Source organism: Triturus cristatus, chromosome 7 (genome assembly GCF_964204655.1).
Source record: "Triturus cristatus chromosome 7, aTriCri1.1, whole genome shotgun sequence".
Lineage (NCBI taxonomy): Eukaryota > Metazoa > Chordata > Amphibia > Caudata > Salamandridae > Triturus > Triturus cristatus.
This window is the reverse complement of record NC_140590.1, coordinates 984,116,006-984,130,965: the sequence shown is the minus strand read 5'-3', so window position 1 is coordinate 984,130,965 and position 14,960 is coordinate 984,116,006. Positions and strand designations below refer to the sequence as shown.

At 51.8% G+C, this 14,960-nt stretch overlaps 1 long non-coding RNA gene across 1 annotated transcript in view; it reads right to left on the bottom strand.

Moving 5' to 3' along the window:
- The window catches only part of LOC146810956 (uncharacterized), a 304,293-nt gene that overhangs the window by 99,006 nt on the left and 190,327 nt on the right, over positions 1-14,960 (bottom strand). Inside the window, exon 3 of the long non-coding RNA XR_014965757.1 lies at positions 14,786-14,863. This is a non-coding gene — a long non-coding RNA (uncharacterized LOC146810956). The remainder of the gene's footprint in view (positions 1-14,785; positions 14,864-14,960) is intronic.

Sequence of the window (14,960 nt, the reverse complement as noted above, 5' to 3'; positions counted from 1 at the left end):
AGCCACAGACGTCACACCCTCACAAGACCTCTGCAACAAGCTCGGCTCCTACTTCCACCTGAAAATCTAGGCCTGCTTCAGTGAAAAGACTCCAGTAACCACCCTTTTCTCCAGCAACAACAGCCAGCCCATAATCACCGCCTCGACCCCGGTCACCACTGAAGATACCATCTCGATCACAAAGAGCACTTACTCAGTAGCCCCCACGGACCTCTGCCCACCGCACATCTTCCACAATGCCGTCGCTGCCATAGCTCCTGAGCTATGACGCATCATCAACGCCACCTTCGAATCCGGCACCTTCCCCGACGACTGGAAATGCGCAGAAGCCAAGGCCCTCTTCAAGAAACCCTCTGAAGACCCGACAGACCTTACAAACTACAGACCCATCTCTCTCCTTCCCTTCGAAGCCAAAGTCACCGAGAATATTGTCTACTTCCAATTGACGAACTTCATCGAAGAGAACACCATCCTCGACTCTTCCCAATTCAGTAACCACAGCACCGAGACCGCCCTCCTTGCCACCACAGACGACATCCGCACACTCCTCAACCTTGGCCACACCGTGGCCCTCATCCTACTAGACCTCTCTGCAGTCTTCGATACTGTCTCCCACCGCACTCTCGCAGCCAGACTCCACAACATGAACATACAGGGAACCGCCCTCGACATTCCTTGCCGGCAGAACTCAAAGGATCAGACTCCTGCCATTCCTTTCCCAACCCGCAGAGATCGACTGCGGAGTACCCCAAGGATCTTCACTCAGCCCCACGCTCTTCAACATCTACATGGCCCCCCTCGCCACCATAGTCAGACAGCATGGACTCAGCATAGTATCCTACTCCGACTTCACCCAGCTCATCCTCTTGCAGCAGCAGCAACAGCAGCAGCTGTCTGAAGATCAACTCGGGGAAGACAGAAGTCCTCGTCCTTGGACCCACGCCCTCAGCTTGGGCCAACACCTGGTGGCCCACCGCCCTCGGCAACACCCCACCCCCACCGACCACCACACCCAGAACCTCGGCATCATTCTCTTCTCCTCCCTCACCATGACCCGCCAGATCAACGCCATCACCTCTTCATGCTTCAACACCCTCTGCATCATTCGCAAGACCTTCAAGTGGATCCCCCCGAAACCAGAAACACCATCACCCACGCACTCATAACAAGCAGACTGGTCTACGGAAACACCCTCTACGCTTGAATCAACAAATCCCTGCTACGCAAACCGCGCCCAGACCCGTCCTTGGCATCCCACAACATGAGCACATCACCCAAAACCTGCGAGACCTTCACTGGCTCCCTGTCGAGCAGAGAGTAACCTTCAAGCTAGTCACCCACGCCTACAAATCTCTCCACAACACCAGACCCAAATACCTCAACGAAAGAGTCTCCTTCCACGTACCCAAAAGAATCCTCTACTTCGCCGACATTGGCCTAGCAGAAACCCCGCGCATCCGCAGAACCAGAGCGGGTGAAAGGGCCTTCCCCTACGTCGCAGCTAAGGCCTGGTACGAGCTCCCGGTCAACATCAGACGCTCCCCCACTCTGCACACCTTCAGCAAGGCCTGGCTTTTCAGCTGACTTGGAGCTGCATCCTCACCCCCCCTCCCCCCTCCCCACACTGCCATGAGACCCTCACGGTGGGTAGCGAGCTTCACAATTCCATGATTGATTGAATCACAGTACTTACTATACATACGGGAATCTAACAGCATAGTATTGTAAAAAAGAATATTCCTGTAGGAGGAAAATGTCCAAGAAGTATTTAATATGGTAAAGAGCTATGCTATCAACAGCCTCACAGGAACTGTCATGTCACCCAGTGGAGTTTATAGAAAGGTTGAGAGGTGATATCCTAACCATATAAATGGAGAAATGCTAAGGAAGAACAATCACAACAAGCATTGGCATAGCCAATAAGTCTCGCTTTTGGGACCTTATAAGTATTTAGTTATGCAGCACAATATCCTTGGTGCAACAACATAATCTGTTGCATGGGTAAACACTTATAAGGTTCCAAAAGCGAGACCTATTGGCTATGCCAATGCTTGTTAGAAGTAGGGGTAGATTTTAGGGGTCAGGGTTGTTTTAAGGGCAGGGGCCAGGTTTCAGGGCTCAGGGAGGGGTTGAGGAAGTTTTCAGGCATAGGGGTCAGTCTTTAGGGATCAGGGTGGGGGGTTGGGGTCAGGGTAGTTTTTAGAACCTGGAGCTCAGATTTAGGGCTCGACAGAGGGAATGGGCAGTTTCAGGGCTCGGGCAGTTTTAGGGCTCAGGGCAGGGGACTAGGTTAGGGAAGTTTTTAGGATGTGAAAGCCAGTTTTAGGGGTTGGTGCTGGGGGGACAGTTTTCAGGGCTGGGGCAGTAGCAGGGATCAAGGTCTGGGAACGGGGAAGTTTTAAATACGTGGGGTTGAGTTTTAGGGCTCAGTGCAGGAAGGCTGGGGTGTGATTTTTACCACGCATATCCTTTACCAATTACGTCTTAATCACGAAATTGCATGGTAAAGATATGCATGGTAAAGGAATGCGTTGTTAAGACACATTCGTTGTTGGAGCAGCGCTGCAAAGGCAAGTGTGGTTTAGCCATGCGTGCTTCTGTCATACAACCTATTTCACACAATGGTTCACACTGGTACCACCCTCATGCCCACTGTTTTCCACCAGCTTTTAATGTTGCTGCCCCATGTTTCAACCTTTTTTTGTGCTCAACTGATGCCTGTTCATTCCTCAAATCACAAACCTCAGGTCCTTCAATTGTGTCTTCTGGGTAACTCTGCGCCTTTTCCTTACTCCCATCACCAACCCGCCTGCTCCAACCATACTTTACAAAAAAGCCCTGTCTTGTTTTATTTGTTTGGTCAGGTGTTTCTACTTTTTCCATTCCACAACCAATAATGGACACCATGGTAAAGAGAACCTTTTGTTAGAGTCTGTCAGTGGAATCAGCATAGTGAAACATGTGCGCCTGACCCGCTGCATCAAAATAGTCAGTGTTCCATAAGCCCAGTGACTAATGCCAGTGTAGTATATTATTATTATTCTTTTTATGTCTTTTACTTTATAGAGTGCTTCTAATGGCCAAGGGATGACGTTTCTCTGCAGTATCATATGAGCACGGAGTCAAGGAAAACAAATACTATCAAAGCCAAAATGTCTGAGTTTATTGTGCATTTAGCGAGGAGGAGACACACATGTAGGAAAGGACAGAGAGGCTATAGCTGTAAATTAGCCACACATGCAGGTCAATGCAAGCATTCAAGGAGAGGACGACAGACAACCAATAGCTTCACGTAACAGAAGAATACTCAACAGGACTGAGCTAAGGCATAATTGACAATGGCTGGTAAAAGAAAGCCAATGTCCCCGGACAGGTCACCCCCCGAGCACACTCCCCGTGAGTGAGCCCGTCCCCTGGTGCCACCTCTGCCCTGAGCTGGGCCCTGCGCCCTCTGTTGTGCCCTGACCGCCGGATCCGCTTGGTCTGCGGATCTCCTGTGCCCCCTGCCACCAGCTTGCTTCGCCGCCGTTCGTTTTTCCCGCCGTTTTGCCCAGCCCCCTGTGCTCCCCCCCCCCCCTCGCCCAGCCCCGGCCGCGTTTCCCGCCACCTCCCCGCCGCTGCCCCCCTGCGGCCCCGCCCCCTTCCCTCGCTCGCCCTCCCCATTCGCCACCCCGCTCCCCCTCCCAGCTGCCCCTCCCTCCCACGAGACTACTTAAGCCCGTTGCTGCCAGTGAGGTGCAGTGACCTCTGTCCCCGGACAGGTCACCCCCCGAGCACACTCCCCGTGAGTGAGCCCGTCCCCTGGTGCCACCTCTGCCCTGAGCTGGGCCCTGCGCCCTCTGTTGTGCCCTGACCGCCGGATCCGCTTGGTCTGCGGATCTCCTGTGCCCCTCTGCCACCAGCTTGCTTCGCCGCCGTTCGGTTTTCCCGCCGTTTTGCCCAGCCCCCTGTGCTCCCCCCCCCCCCTCGCCCAGCCCCGGCCGCGTTTCCCGCCACCTCCCTGCCGCTGCCCCCTGCGGCCCCGCCCCCTTCCCTCGCTCGCCCTCCCCATTCGCCACCCCGCTCCCCCTCCCAGCTGCCCCTCCCTCCCACGAGACTACTTAAGCCCGTTGCTGCCAGTGAGGTGCAGTGACCTCTGTCCCCGGACAGGTCACCCCCCGAGCACACTCCCCGTGAGTGAGCCCGTCCCCTGGTGCCACCTCTGCCCTGAGCTGGGCCCTGCGCCCTCTGTTGTGCCCTGACCGCCGAATCCGCTTGGTCTGCGGATCTCCTGTGCCCCCTGCCACCAGCTTGCTTCGCCGCCGTTCGTTTTTCCCGCCGTTTTGCCCAGCCCCCTGTGCTCCCCCCCCCCTCGCCCAGCCCCGGCCGCGTTTCCCGCCACCTCCCCGCCGCTGCCCCCCTGCGGCCCCACCCCCTTCCCTCGCTCGCCCTCCCCATTCGCCACCCCGCTCCCCCTCCCAGCTGCCCCTCCCTCCCACGAGACTACTTAAGCCCGTTGCTGCCAGTGAGTTGCAGTGACCTCTGTCCCCGGACAGGTCACCCCCCGAGCACACTCCCCGTGAGTGAGCCCGTCCCCTGGTGCCACCTCTGCCCTGAGCTGGGCCCTGCGCCCCCTGTTGTGCCCTGACCTCCGGATCCGCTTGGTCTGCGGATCTCCTGTGCCCCCTGCCACCAGCTTGCTTCGCCGCCGTTCGTTTTTCCCGCCGTTTTGCCCAGCCCCCTGTGCTCCCCCCCCCCTCACCCAGCCCCGGCCGCGTTTCCCGCCACCTCCCCGCCGCTGCCCCCCTGTGGCCCCGCCCCCTTCCCTCGCTCGCCCTCCCCATCCGCCATCCCGCTCCCCCTCCCAGCTGCCCCTCCCTCGCTCCGCCCCCCCACTCTCCTCATATGGCAGAGTGGCCAACGTGCAGCGTGCACACGCAGCGGGCGCGCCGATTGTGCGCCGAAGGTAAGCCCGTCTGCACCCGTCCGCGCCTGGCCCGCGCCCAGCGCCCGAACCCCTGGCCCCCGAGGACCCCAGCCCACCCGCCAGACGTACGACGCCGCCACCCTCAACGTACTCAACACCGGCCGAACCCCGGGATGCCACCAAGCCACCCCGAGACGCACCCACGGACCCTTCAGCTGCCTCGCCTGCAAGTTCACCTGCATCCGGACCTGCCCCGCACCAGCACCCGCCAAGCCGAACACCAGCAGCAACCACCTCAAGTGCATCCTGCTCAACACCCGCTCCGTCCACAGACACGCCATCGAACTCTGGAACCTCCTCGACACCACATCTCCAGACGTTGCCTTCCTCACGGAAACCTGGATGAACGACTCCTCAGCGCCCGACATCACCATCGCCATCCCAGAGGGATACAAGATCACCCGGAGAGACCGCGACAACCAGACTGGAGGAGGCATCGCCATCGTCCACAAGAACACCATCCGCATCACGACCAACACCGACGACACCCTGACTACCGCCGAACACCTACACTTCCAGATCCACACCGACCCCAAGACCACCCTCAGAGGCACCCTGATCTACCGACCCCCGGGACCACGCACAACATTCAGCGAAGACATCGCCGACTTCATCATCCCGCACGCCCTCCCCTCCGCTGACTACATCCTCCTGGGGGACATCAACTTCCACCTGGAGAACAACAACGACCGCAACACCACCACCCTGCTTGACAACCTCGCCAACCTCGGACTCAAGCAGCTGGTGTCCACCCCCACCCACCTCGCCGGACACACACTCGACGCCGTCTTCTCATCCAGCAAAGACATCGCCTTCAGCCACGCCACTGGACTCCACTGGACGGACCACATCTGCGTCCACTTCACCTTCAGAAGAACCACGATCCACCACCACCAGCAACAGGAGGCTCGAAGAAGCTGGAACAAGATCACAGCCGACCAGCTCGCCGCTTCCCTGAGACAGCACCCTCCAGCCAGCTCAGCGAACCCTAGCCAGGCCGCCGACAACCTCACGAAGTGGATCAGCACCTGCGCGGACGAACTCGCCCCACTGAGGACCCCGCCCAACAGACCCGGCAGCAAGAAGGCCCCATGGTTCACCGACGAACTCAAGAGCTCCAAGAAGAACTGCCGAGCCCTCGAGAAAGCCTGGAGAAGGGAGCCAACACCGGACAACATGACCACCCGCAAGCTCGCCACCCGGAAGCACCATCAACTAATCCACGCCACCAAGAAAACTGCATTCAAGGACCGGCTGGACAACAACGCACACAACTGCAAGGAACTCTTCAACATCGTGAAAGAGCTCTCCAACCCCAACGCCGGAAACAACGACATCACCCCATCGCAAGACCTCTGCAACTCCCTCGCCTCCTACTTCCACAAGATCGCTGACATACACAACAGCTTCATCCCACAAACAACGCCCCCCACGACCGCACCAACGCCCCCCACCACCACCCTCTGCGCCTGGACCCCGATCAACACAGAAGACACCATCAGCACGATGAACTCTATCCACTCCGGATCTCCGACCGACCCCTGCCCTCACCACGTATTCAACAAGGCCGACGCTGTCATCGCACCCCACCTGCGAGACATCATCAACACCTCCTTCGACACCGCCACCTTCCCTGAGAGCTGGAAGCACGCCGAACTCAGCGCTCTACTAAAGAAACCAACAGCGGACCCCACCGAACTCAAGAATTACCGCCCCATCTCGCTCCTCCCGTTTCCAGCCAAAGTCATCGAGAAGACCGTCAACAAGCAGCTGGCCGCCTTCCTCGAGACGAATGGATCCCTCGACCACTCACAGTCTGGCTTCCGAGCCAACCACAGCACCGAGACCGCCCTCATCGCTGCCACCGATGACATCCGAGCCCTGCTGGACAACGGAGAAACAGCGGCCCTCATCCTCCTAGACCTCTCCGCGGCATTCGACACTGTCTGCCACCGCACCCTAGTGCAGCGCCTCAGCAATGTCGGAATCCAGGAGAAGGCACTGGAATGGATCATCTCCTTCCTCGACGGAAGGACACAGAGACTCCGCCTACCACCGTACAAGTCAGAGGCCACCGAAGTCATCTGCGGCGTCCCCCAAGGATCCTCACTCAGCCCACCCTCTTCAACGTCTACATGAGCCCCCTTGCGGCCATCGCACGCCAACACAACCTCAACATCATCTCCTACGCCGACGACACCCAGCTGATCCTCTCCCTGACCAACGACCCCGCCGCCGCCAGAGCCAACCTCCACGAAGGGATGAAAGACGTAGCCGAGTGGATGATGACCAGCCGCCTGAAACTGAACTCAGACAAGACGGAAGTCCTCATCCTGGGCTCCTCGCCCTCCACCTGGGACGACTCCTGGTGGCCCCCCGCCCTGGGCACCGCACCCAAACCGACAGACCACGCACGAAACCTGGGCTTCATCCTGGACTCCTCCCTCTCCATGACCAGACAAGTCAACGCCGTCTCCTCGTCCTGTTTCAACATCCTGCGCATGCTACGGAAGATCTTCCAGTGGATCCCCACCGAGACCAGGAAGACGGTCACCCAGGCCCTTGTCACCAGCCGACTGGACTACGGCAACGCCCTCTACGCCGGAACCACCGCCAAGCTCCAGAAGAGACTCCAGCGGATACAGAACGCCTCAGCCAGACTCATCCTCGACATCCCCCGAAGCAGCCACATCTCCGGACATCTGAGAGACCTGCACTGGCTCCCCGTCAACAAAAGAATCACCTTCCGTCTCCTCACCCACGCACACAAAGCCCTACACGACCAAGGCCCGAGCTACCTCAACAACCGCCTCAACTTCTACTCTCCCAAACGCCATCTCCGATCAGCCAGCCACGTCCTCGCCGCCGTCCCCCACATCCGAAGAGCGACAACAGGAGGAAGGTCCTTCTCCTACCTGGCCGCCAAGTCCTGGAACTCCCTCCCTCCCGACCTGCGCCTGACCCAAGACCACCTCTCCTTCAGGAAGAAGCTCAAGACCTGGCTGTTCGAGCAGTAGCCCCCCCCCCTAGCGCCTTGAGACCCTCCGGGTGAGTAGTGCGCTTTATAAATGGCTTTGATTGATTGATTGATTGATTGATTGATTGAATGGTTGAAAGGATTAGATCCAAAGACCAATCCATGTAAATTGTTAGCAATAGGTTTATGTAGCAAGTGACCAAGCAGGTAAGTGGATAGGATAAACTTCTTTATTTGTTAAATCCATAAACGCATCCTCAGCTTGTCAGTTAACAGCATCTCTGAACAGAAGTCGAGCTTGTCAACATTCTACGGTCGACTTCATTCTAACATTCCACGACTGTACCATGTGTGGTAAAGGGGGGGGTGGGCGGAACATACCAAGGGGGGAAGTTACAACACATCTTCCTTCCCTAACAGTCAATAGAGGGAAGGGGGGGGCGGGGGAAAACAACTCACCCAGGGGATGAGAAGGCAAAGCTACATACCTCCCTTAGTGCCCTATGTGTGGGGGTGGACCTAAGTATATGAACATTCTACTTGACTTGGGTCTCCCATACTGAAATCCTTGTGCCAGCATGGAGTGTACCTTTGGCGGTACCCTCTCCTGATTTGTGTCTTCACCACCCCAGCACCTTGTCCATGACCCCTGTTGTCCTCTCTGTGGATACCCCCACTCTCATCCAACGCCACCCTGTCCATGCTCCATTTCTTTCCATCCTCCATGATTACCACGTTTCTTTTGACCTCCTTGATTCTACCCGGAGGGTAGTATTTACCTCCACTACCTCCCTGTATCTCAGGTTTCCTGATGTACACTCTTTGCCCTGGACTGAGGGATTTCTCCTGTACCCCCCACCTCCTTTCATACCACTCCCGGTACTTCTTCTGCCGGGTATCAGTCTTAGCTTTGAATTCACTCATGTTGACCATTACCCTCTCCTTCGGACCCAACCAGTTAGGGGACAACTTTGTGCCTGCCTTCCTTCCCCTCAACAATTCAAAGGGTGACTGTCCCGTTGACAGACTTGGTGTTGTGTGGTATGCCCATAGCATGTCCCTAATTGCAGGCTCAATCGCTATCCCTGACTTATTTGCCAGTTGTATGCACTCCTTCATCATCCTATTTGCCCTCTCCACCTTCCCATTAGCTTTAGGACAATATAGGGGTGTGCGTACATGTGATATGGACATGTCTTTAAGGAACTCCCTCATCTCCTCCGACACGAACTGTACCCCGTTGTCAGTAACCAAGGTGGAGGGAATTCCTTCTCTCGAGAATATTTCGCTCATGAACTCTATAAGTGTCTTTGTATTGATTGTGTTCACAAATTTGCAAGATATCCAACTTGAGTAATAGTCAATTAGAACCAAAAGGTACCTGTCTTGAGGTCCTTTCGACCGGATGGGCCCTGTAATGTCCAATCCTAGTTTGTCCCATGGGACCATAGGGACTTCTACCGGTATGAGCGGTGAGTGTCTTATGCTTCTAGACTTGTCACTGATACTGCATGAATAGCAGTCCTTCACTTTGTCCTCCATCAGCTGATCCATACCTGGGAACCAGTACACAGCTCTTAAACGTGCCTTACACATACTCCTGCCCATGTGACCCTCATGAGTGAGATCAATAATCTTCGATCTCAAACCCTCCAGGGGTACGATCTTTCCAGACTTGAGAAGAAATTTCCCGTCTATAGACAAGTCATTGCGTACATTCCAGTACGGTTGGATGTCTTCCGCCAGATCCTTGCACTTATTGGGCCACCCTTTGGCCACCCTCCTTCTCACTTCCGCCAGATTTGCATCCTGTTCCGAATGCACATCCCATACTTCTTTCGTAACTGCAGGTATCTTTATTTGCATCACTTTTTTCTCTTCCGACTCTGATTCTAAACCTTTCTCTAATGGTGATCTAGACAGAAAATCTGCCACCTTGTTTTGGTGACCAGGTAGAAAACCCACTTTATAGTTGAAGCTTTGTAAGCCCAGGATCCATTTAGCAATGCGGGGCGTTACATTTTCCAATTCTTTTTTCCCGAACAACCCCACTAAGGGTTTGTGGTCCGTGTACATAGAAATTGAAGTGTCGGATTGCCCAGTACACCGCCAAAGCCTCTTTCTCAATAGTGGAATAATTAGACTCAGCTGCTGACAATGTTCTTGAAGCAAACGCTACCACATTTATACCCTCCTTCGTACTCTGTGATAGCATTGCCCCAATCCCTTTGCTACTGGCATCCGTTGTAATTATAGTATCCTTATTAACATCAAAGTTGCCTATGTAAGGGGCCTTGGAAATGGCTTCTTTTATACGTTCCGTTGCCTCTTCCTGTTCTCTACCCCAAGTGAATTCACATTTTTTCTTTAGCATTTCCCTTAAGGGTTGAGCCATCATTGCAAAATTCCTAATGAACTTTGCCATGTACTCTGCCAGGCCTAGAAATGACAGCACTTCTTCCTTGCTAGTAGGTGTGGGCGCTTTCTTCACTGCTTCTACTAGACTATGTTTCGGTTTGATGCCCTCTTCCGAGATTATGTGCCCCAAATACTCTACGGAGGTGACCCTACTTTGCACTTACTCTCTTTAGTGGTAAACCCTACTTCTTTCAACCTTGCCAACACCCTCTCTGCGTTAACCTTATGCTCCTCTTCGCTTGTGCCATATATGAGTATGTCATCTTGGAAGCACATGGATTTTTTACAATCTTTGAGCACATGCTGCATGGCTCTTTGGAAGGCGGAGGCAGCAGAAGCTAGTCCAAATGGCATTCTTAAGAATTTGTAATTGCCAAAAGGGGTAGTAAATGCCGTCAACGGTTGTGACTCCGGATGTAGTTTTACTTGATAGTATGCTGACGATAGGTCTAGAACGCTAAACACTTTAGCACCTTGCAAGGTGCTCAGCATCTCATGAATTCTTGGCAAAGGGTGTCTGTCTACCACAATGTTTCCGTTAAGCGCTCTCAAATCCATGCTCTTGCCCCCATCCTTAGTTGTGATCACAATGGGTGCCAACCACACTGAGCTCTCAATTTCTTGTATCACCCCTTGTCTCACCAGTTTCTCCAACTCCAATCTCAATGGTTCCCTCATCAATAAGGGTACTGATCTTGTCCTGTGAATGACTGGCCTTGCCCCATCTTTAAGTACAATTTTGTGCATGTAATTCTTGAGCAGCCCTAACTCCTCATTGAATACCTCCGGATAACTCTCAATTAGCGTGGCCCCAACCTCTGGGGTCTCTATGAGTAGAACCTGTTCACTGTTGTTGGGATCAAGCTTTATGCCAAGCTCCTTCTGATGTTTCCAACCCAACAAGCTTGACCCCTCTTTAGAAATATATACCTTCCCCACCGTGTGTCTGTCTTTGAATGAAATGCTCATTCTCACCATGCCTTCTAAGGGTATGGGAACTTTGTTGTACCCTGACGGGGAAATGTCTGCCTTCTCTATATTAATGTCATGTTTAGCAAATTTCTCATCAAATAATTTCTTATCCACCAGCGTGAATGGGGAACAAGAGTCTGCATACACTTTAAAACATTCGTCATCCAACTTGATTTCACACATGGGATACCCTGTATTTTTCTCCGTGTTCTCCTCATCTATCTGGAAAATGAAATTCTTATTTGTATCTTCTCCATCCTCATTCTGCTCAATCATGTGTACTTTTGGCATAAATACATTACATACTTTCGAATAATGCCCCTTCTTATTGCATTTTCTACATACAATACTTCTTGCTGGACACTTCCAATTGTTCGCCAAATGGTTATGACTACCACATCTACAGCATTGTAAATTACTTGTTCTCTTGTTTGTCCCTTCTTTTTGTTTTACATCCACTATACACACCGCCTAACTGTTGGTTCCCTCTTTGCATTCCAACTTATCTTTTACTGCCACCCCAATTTTCATTTCTCTCATACACTGTGCCGTGTGCTCCAGCCCTTTAGCTATGTTAATGGCCTCCTCTAGATCCGGATTCCTTGTGAGAAGTTCTTCTTGCACCTTCTCGTCATTTGTACATCTCACCAATTGGTCCCTTATAAGGGAGTCAGTGAGTGCACCAAACTCACATGTGGCAGCCATCCCACGCAACACTGCTACATAGGAGGACACTTTCTCATCTCTCTTTTGATTGCGCTTGAAAAACTTGTGTCTCTCCAAGACCACATTTATCTTTACTTTGAAGTGCGCCTCCAACTTCCTCAACGTATACTCATACACATATACACCTTCCTCTTCCTCCAGGGGATCATCCTCAACCAACCTCCCTGTCACATCCTCATACACCTTTCTACCTTGTATGCCCAAGTTGTGCAACAAAATATGCTGCTTCCGTATGTTAGAAAAGTGTCCTCCTCCTATTGCAATCAAATATGACTTAAAAATTCCAACCCACTCTTCCACGGAATTTCTGGTTCCCCTAGATCATTCAAAAATGGGGGAGGTTGACTCATTCCAGCTCCTGCCATGTCTCCCTGAATACGATCTATACACCTTAGCACTCTTAAATACCCCTAACTTGTTACCACACTCATTCAGCAAGCCCGTTGTATAATACAAAATTTCTCCAAGGTGACAGTTTGAAATGTCTTGGAAAGGGTTATACTGTTCCAATATATTTGTTTTACCTTATATGTACTCAGATAGATCACCCTTTAAAAACCTCTTCCCATTTATTCCTACTAAATTCGTGCATAAGTCACTGTAAATACAGGTAGAACAAACAGTCCCTTTTCTGTGGTTGTAGTCTTTCCAATCCGTTTAAAACGAAAATAAAAACAAACTCAACTTCTGAGCGGTAACAGTCCTGTTTCTGTGACTGTGTTCTCTCCGAGGAATCAACGCCTCCTCCTCAACCTGGTTGGCCTGCGTTATGAAGGGCGTCGCCTCCGCCGCTGACAGAAAACTCCTCACAGCAGATCGTAGCTGCCTCACGCCGGGAAGAATAATCGCACCGTTCCTCACGAGGTAAATGCCCCCCGTCCTCTCAGAATTACTCTCTCCTTATTTTTCAATGTATGCTCAACCCGATGCACTGCCCCGTCGAATCTGCTTAAACAGTGGGCTAAAGTCCGTCGCTCACCTTACCGACGCTGCTTGCCTCACGCCACCTCAATTTCAGTTTATCCGCTGTTGCGCTGTCACGCTACACCGACACGCTCACTCCCAATTCCGCCTCTTTGTTACTTTATGCTTCTTGTCATGGTATCACGAACGTCCGCCACCAGCTTGGGAAAGCGATCACTTAAGTCCTGCTTTTCACTTCATTCAAACCGCCCCGGGCTCTCTTAATTCTTCAGCCTCAAAGCCATAATGTCTTCGCTACCTCGAAACGCTTCACACGAGGGTTTTCTCTCTCCACACCCTGTGAGCGCCCTAAAGTCCTCGAACGTGCCGTTCCTTCCGTGACACACTTGCTCAACTCAGCTATTGACACCAACAACATCCACGGTAACCGGCCCGATTATTTCCGCCTAACCGCTGTTGCTGTATCTCTTTACTCACGTCCCAGATGCTGACCAGTACTTGTCTTCACCAACTGCAAGCCGCAAATCTACAGGGGAGGATGCATAGCCGTCCCTGTCACAGCATCCCTTGTAACTCGTCGCCAAATGTAGCAAGTGACCACGCAGGTAAGTGGATAGGATAAACTTCTTTATTTGTTAAATCCATAAACGCATTCTCAGCTTGTCAGTTAACAGCATCTCTGAACAGAAGTCGAGCTTCTCAACATTCTAAGGTCGACTTCATTCCAACATTCCACAACTGTACCATGTGTGGTAAAGGGGAGGGGTGGGCAGAACATACCAAGGGGGGAAGTTACAACAGTTTATTTAACAGCTGTGCTGTCAAAACCCAAACCTAAAAACTTCGGAGTTTGCTATCCTGCTTGGTATGGAAATCTGAATACACTTTATTGATAAACATGCAAATTTGTCCAAAGAACCAAGTTGTGTTTGCGAAAAAATGAGAAACGCTTAACGCAATTTTACAGCAGCTTACTTGTCTACCAAGCTTAAGGCTACTTGTACCTAATAAAAAATTGTTTTCCAAGTCCCAGCAGAGTCATTTCACTGGTACTCCCTGCTTGCACAGAGGGTTTAGACATTTTAAACCCACTGCTCATGAGCAGCATTCACAGAAGTAAACTTGTTCGTTAGGCCCTCAGAAGGGTGTCTGCGTCATTGGATATTTACTGGTGAGTAAGTCTTGGAACCATTCCTATCCAAATAACTTACATAAGATCAACCTGGAAATTCACCCTTACCTAAGGGCATATTAATTCATGTCATTAAAGAGAAACTGGTGAGCAGGTACATGCAATGCCGGCCAAACTGTATTGATTATGGTAAATTATCCACTTATTTACAAGAACACTTCCTGATAAACATATCATGGGGATTTTTTTCCCTAATGTGAGTTAGGTCAGCTGCACCGAGATTTATAAGTAGTTTCTGATTTTGGGAGCAAATCGTTACAATGATTGCTGCTGTTTTATAGCCCTTTGAAGTTTCTAGTTTCAACATAAAGGGTATGTTAAATGCGCAACATGTGTACGCCAACAGACCTTATGATGTTTTTGCCAGTTAACTTGCGGAGTTGTGACTTGTGGACATGTTGACTAGATGAGCTATTTTGAAGAAGCGGACTTCCTGGCCACTTACCTGACGCTACATTTTGACCTGGTAGTCACATGCGGATATGTGCATGAAACTCAGGAATTTGGGGAAGTATAACAGAACATCAGGAATGATAAAAACAAAACTGTTTACATTTCTCATATACAGCCACTTATTACAAATAGTCCATATGAAATAATGCACACTCACATTGTTGTGATGTAGAACCTGAAGTACCCTGTTTACATTATTTAGGGCGTGTACTCTCGTCGAACCACGTTCTCTGGGCTACAAAAAAAGAAGTAAAAGTAAGCTTTACATAAACATTTTTTTAAACAATTAATCCGCACATTACGGAATTAATTTGGAAAAGAATGCGCGAGAG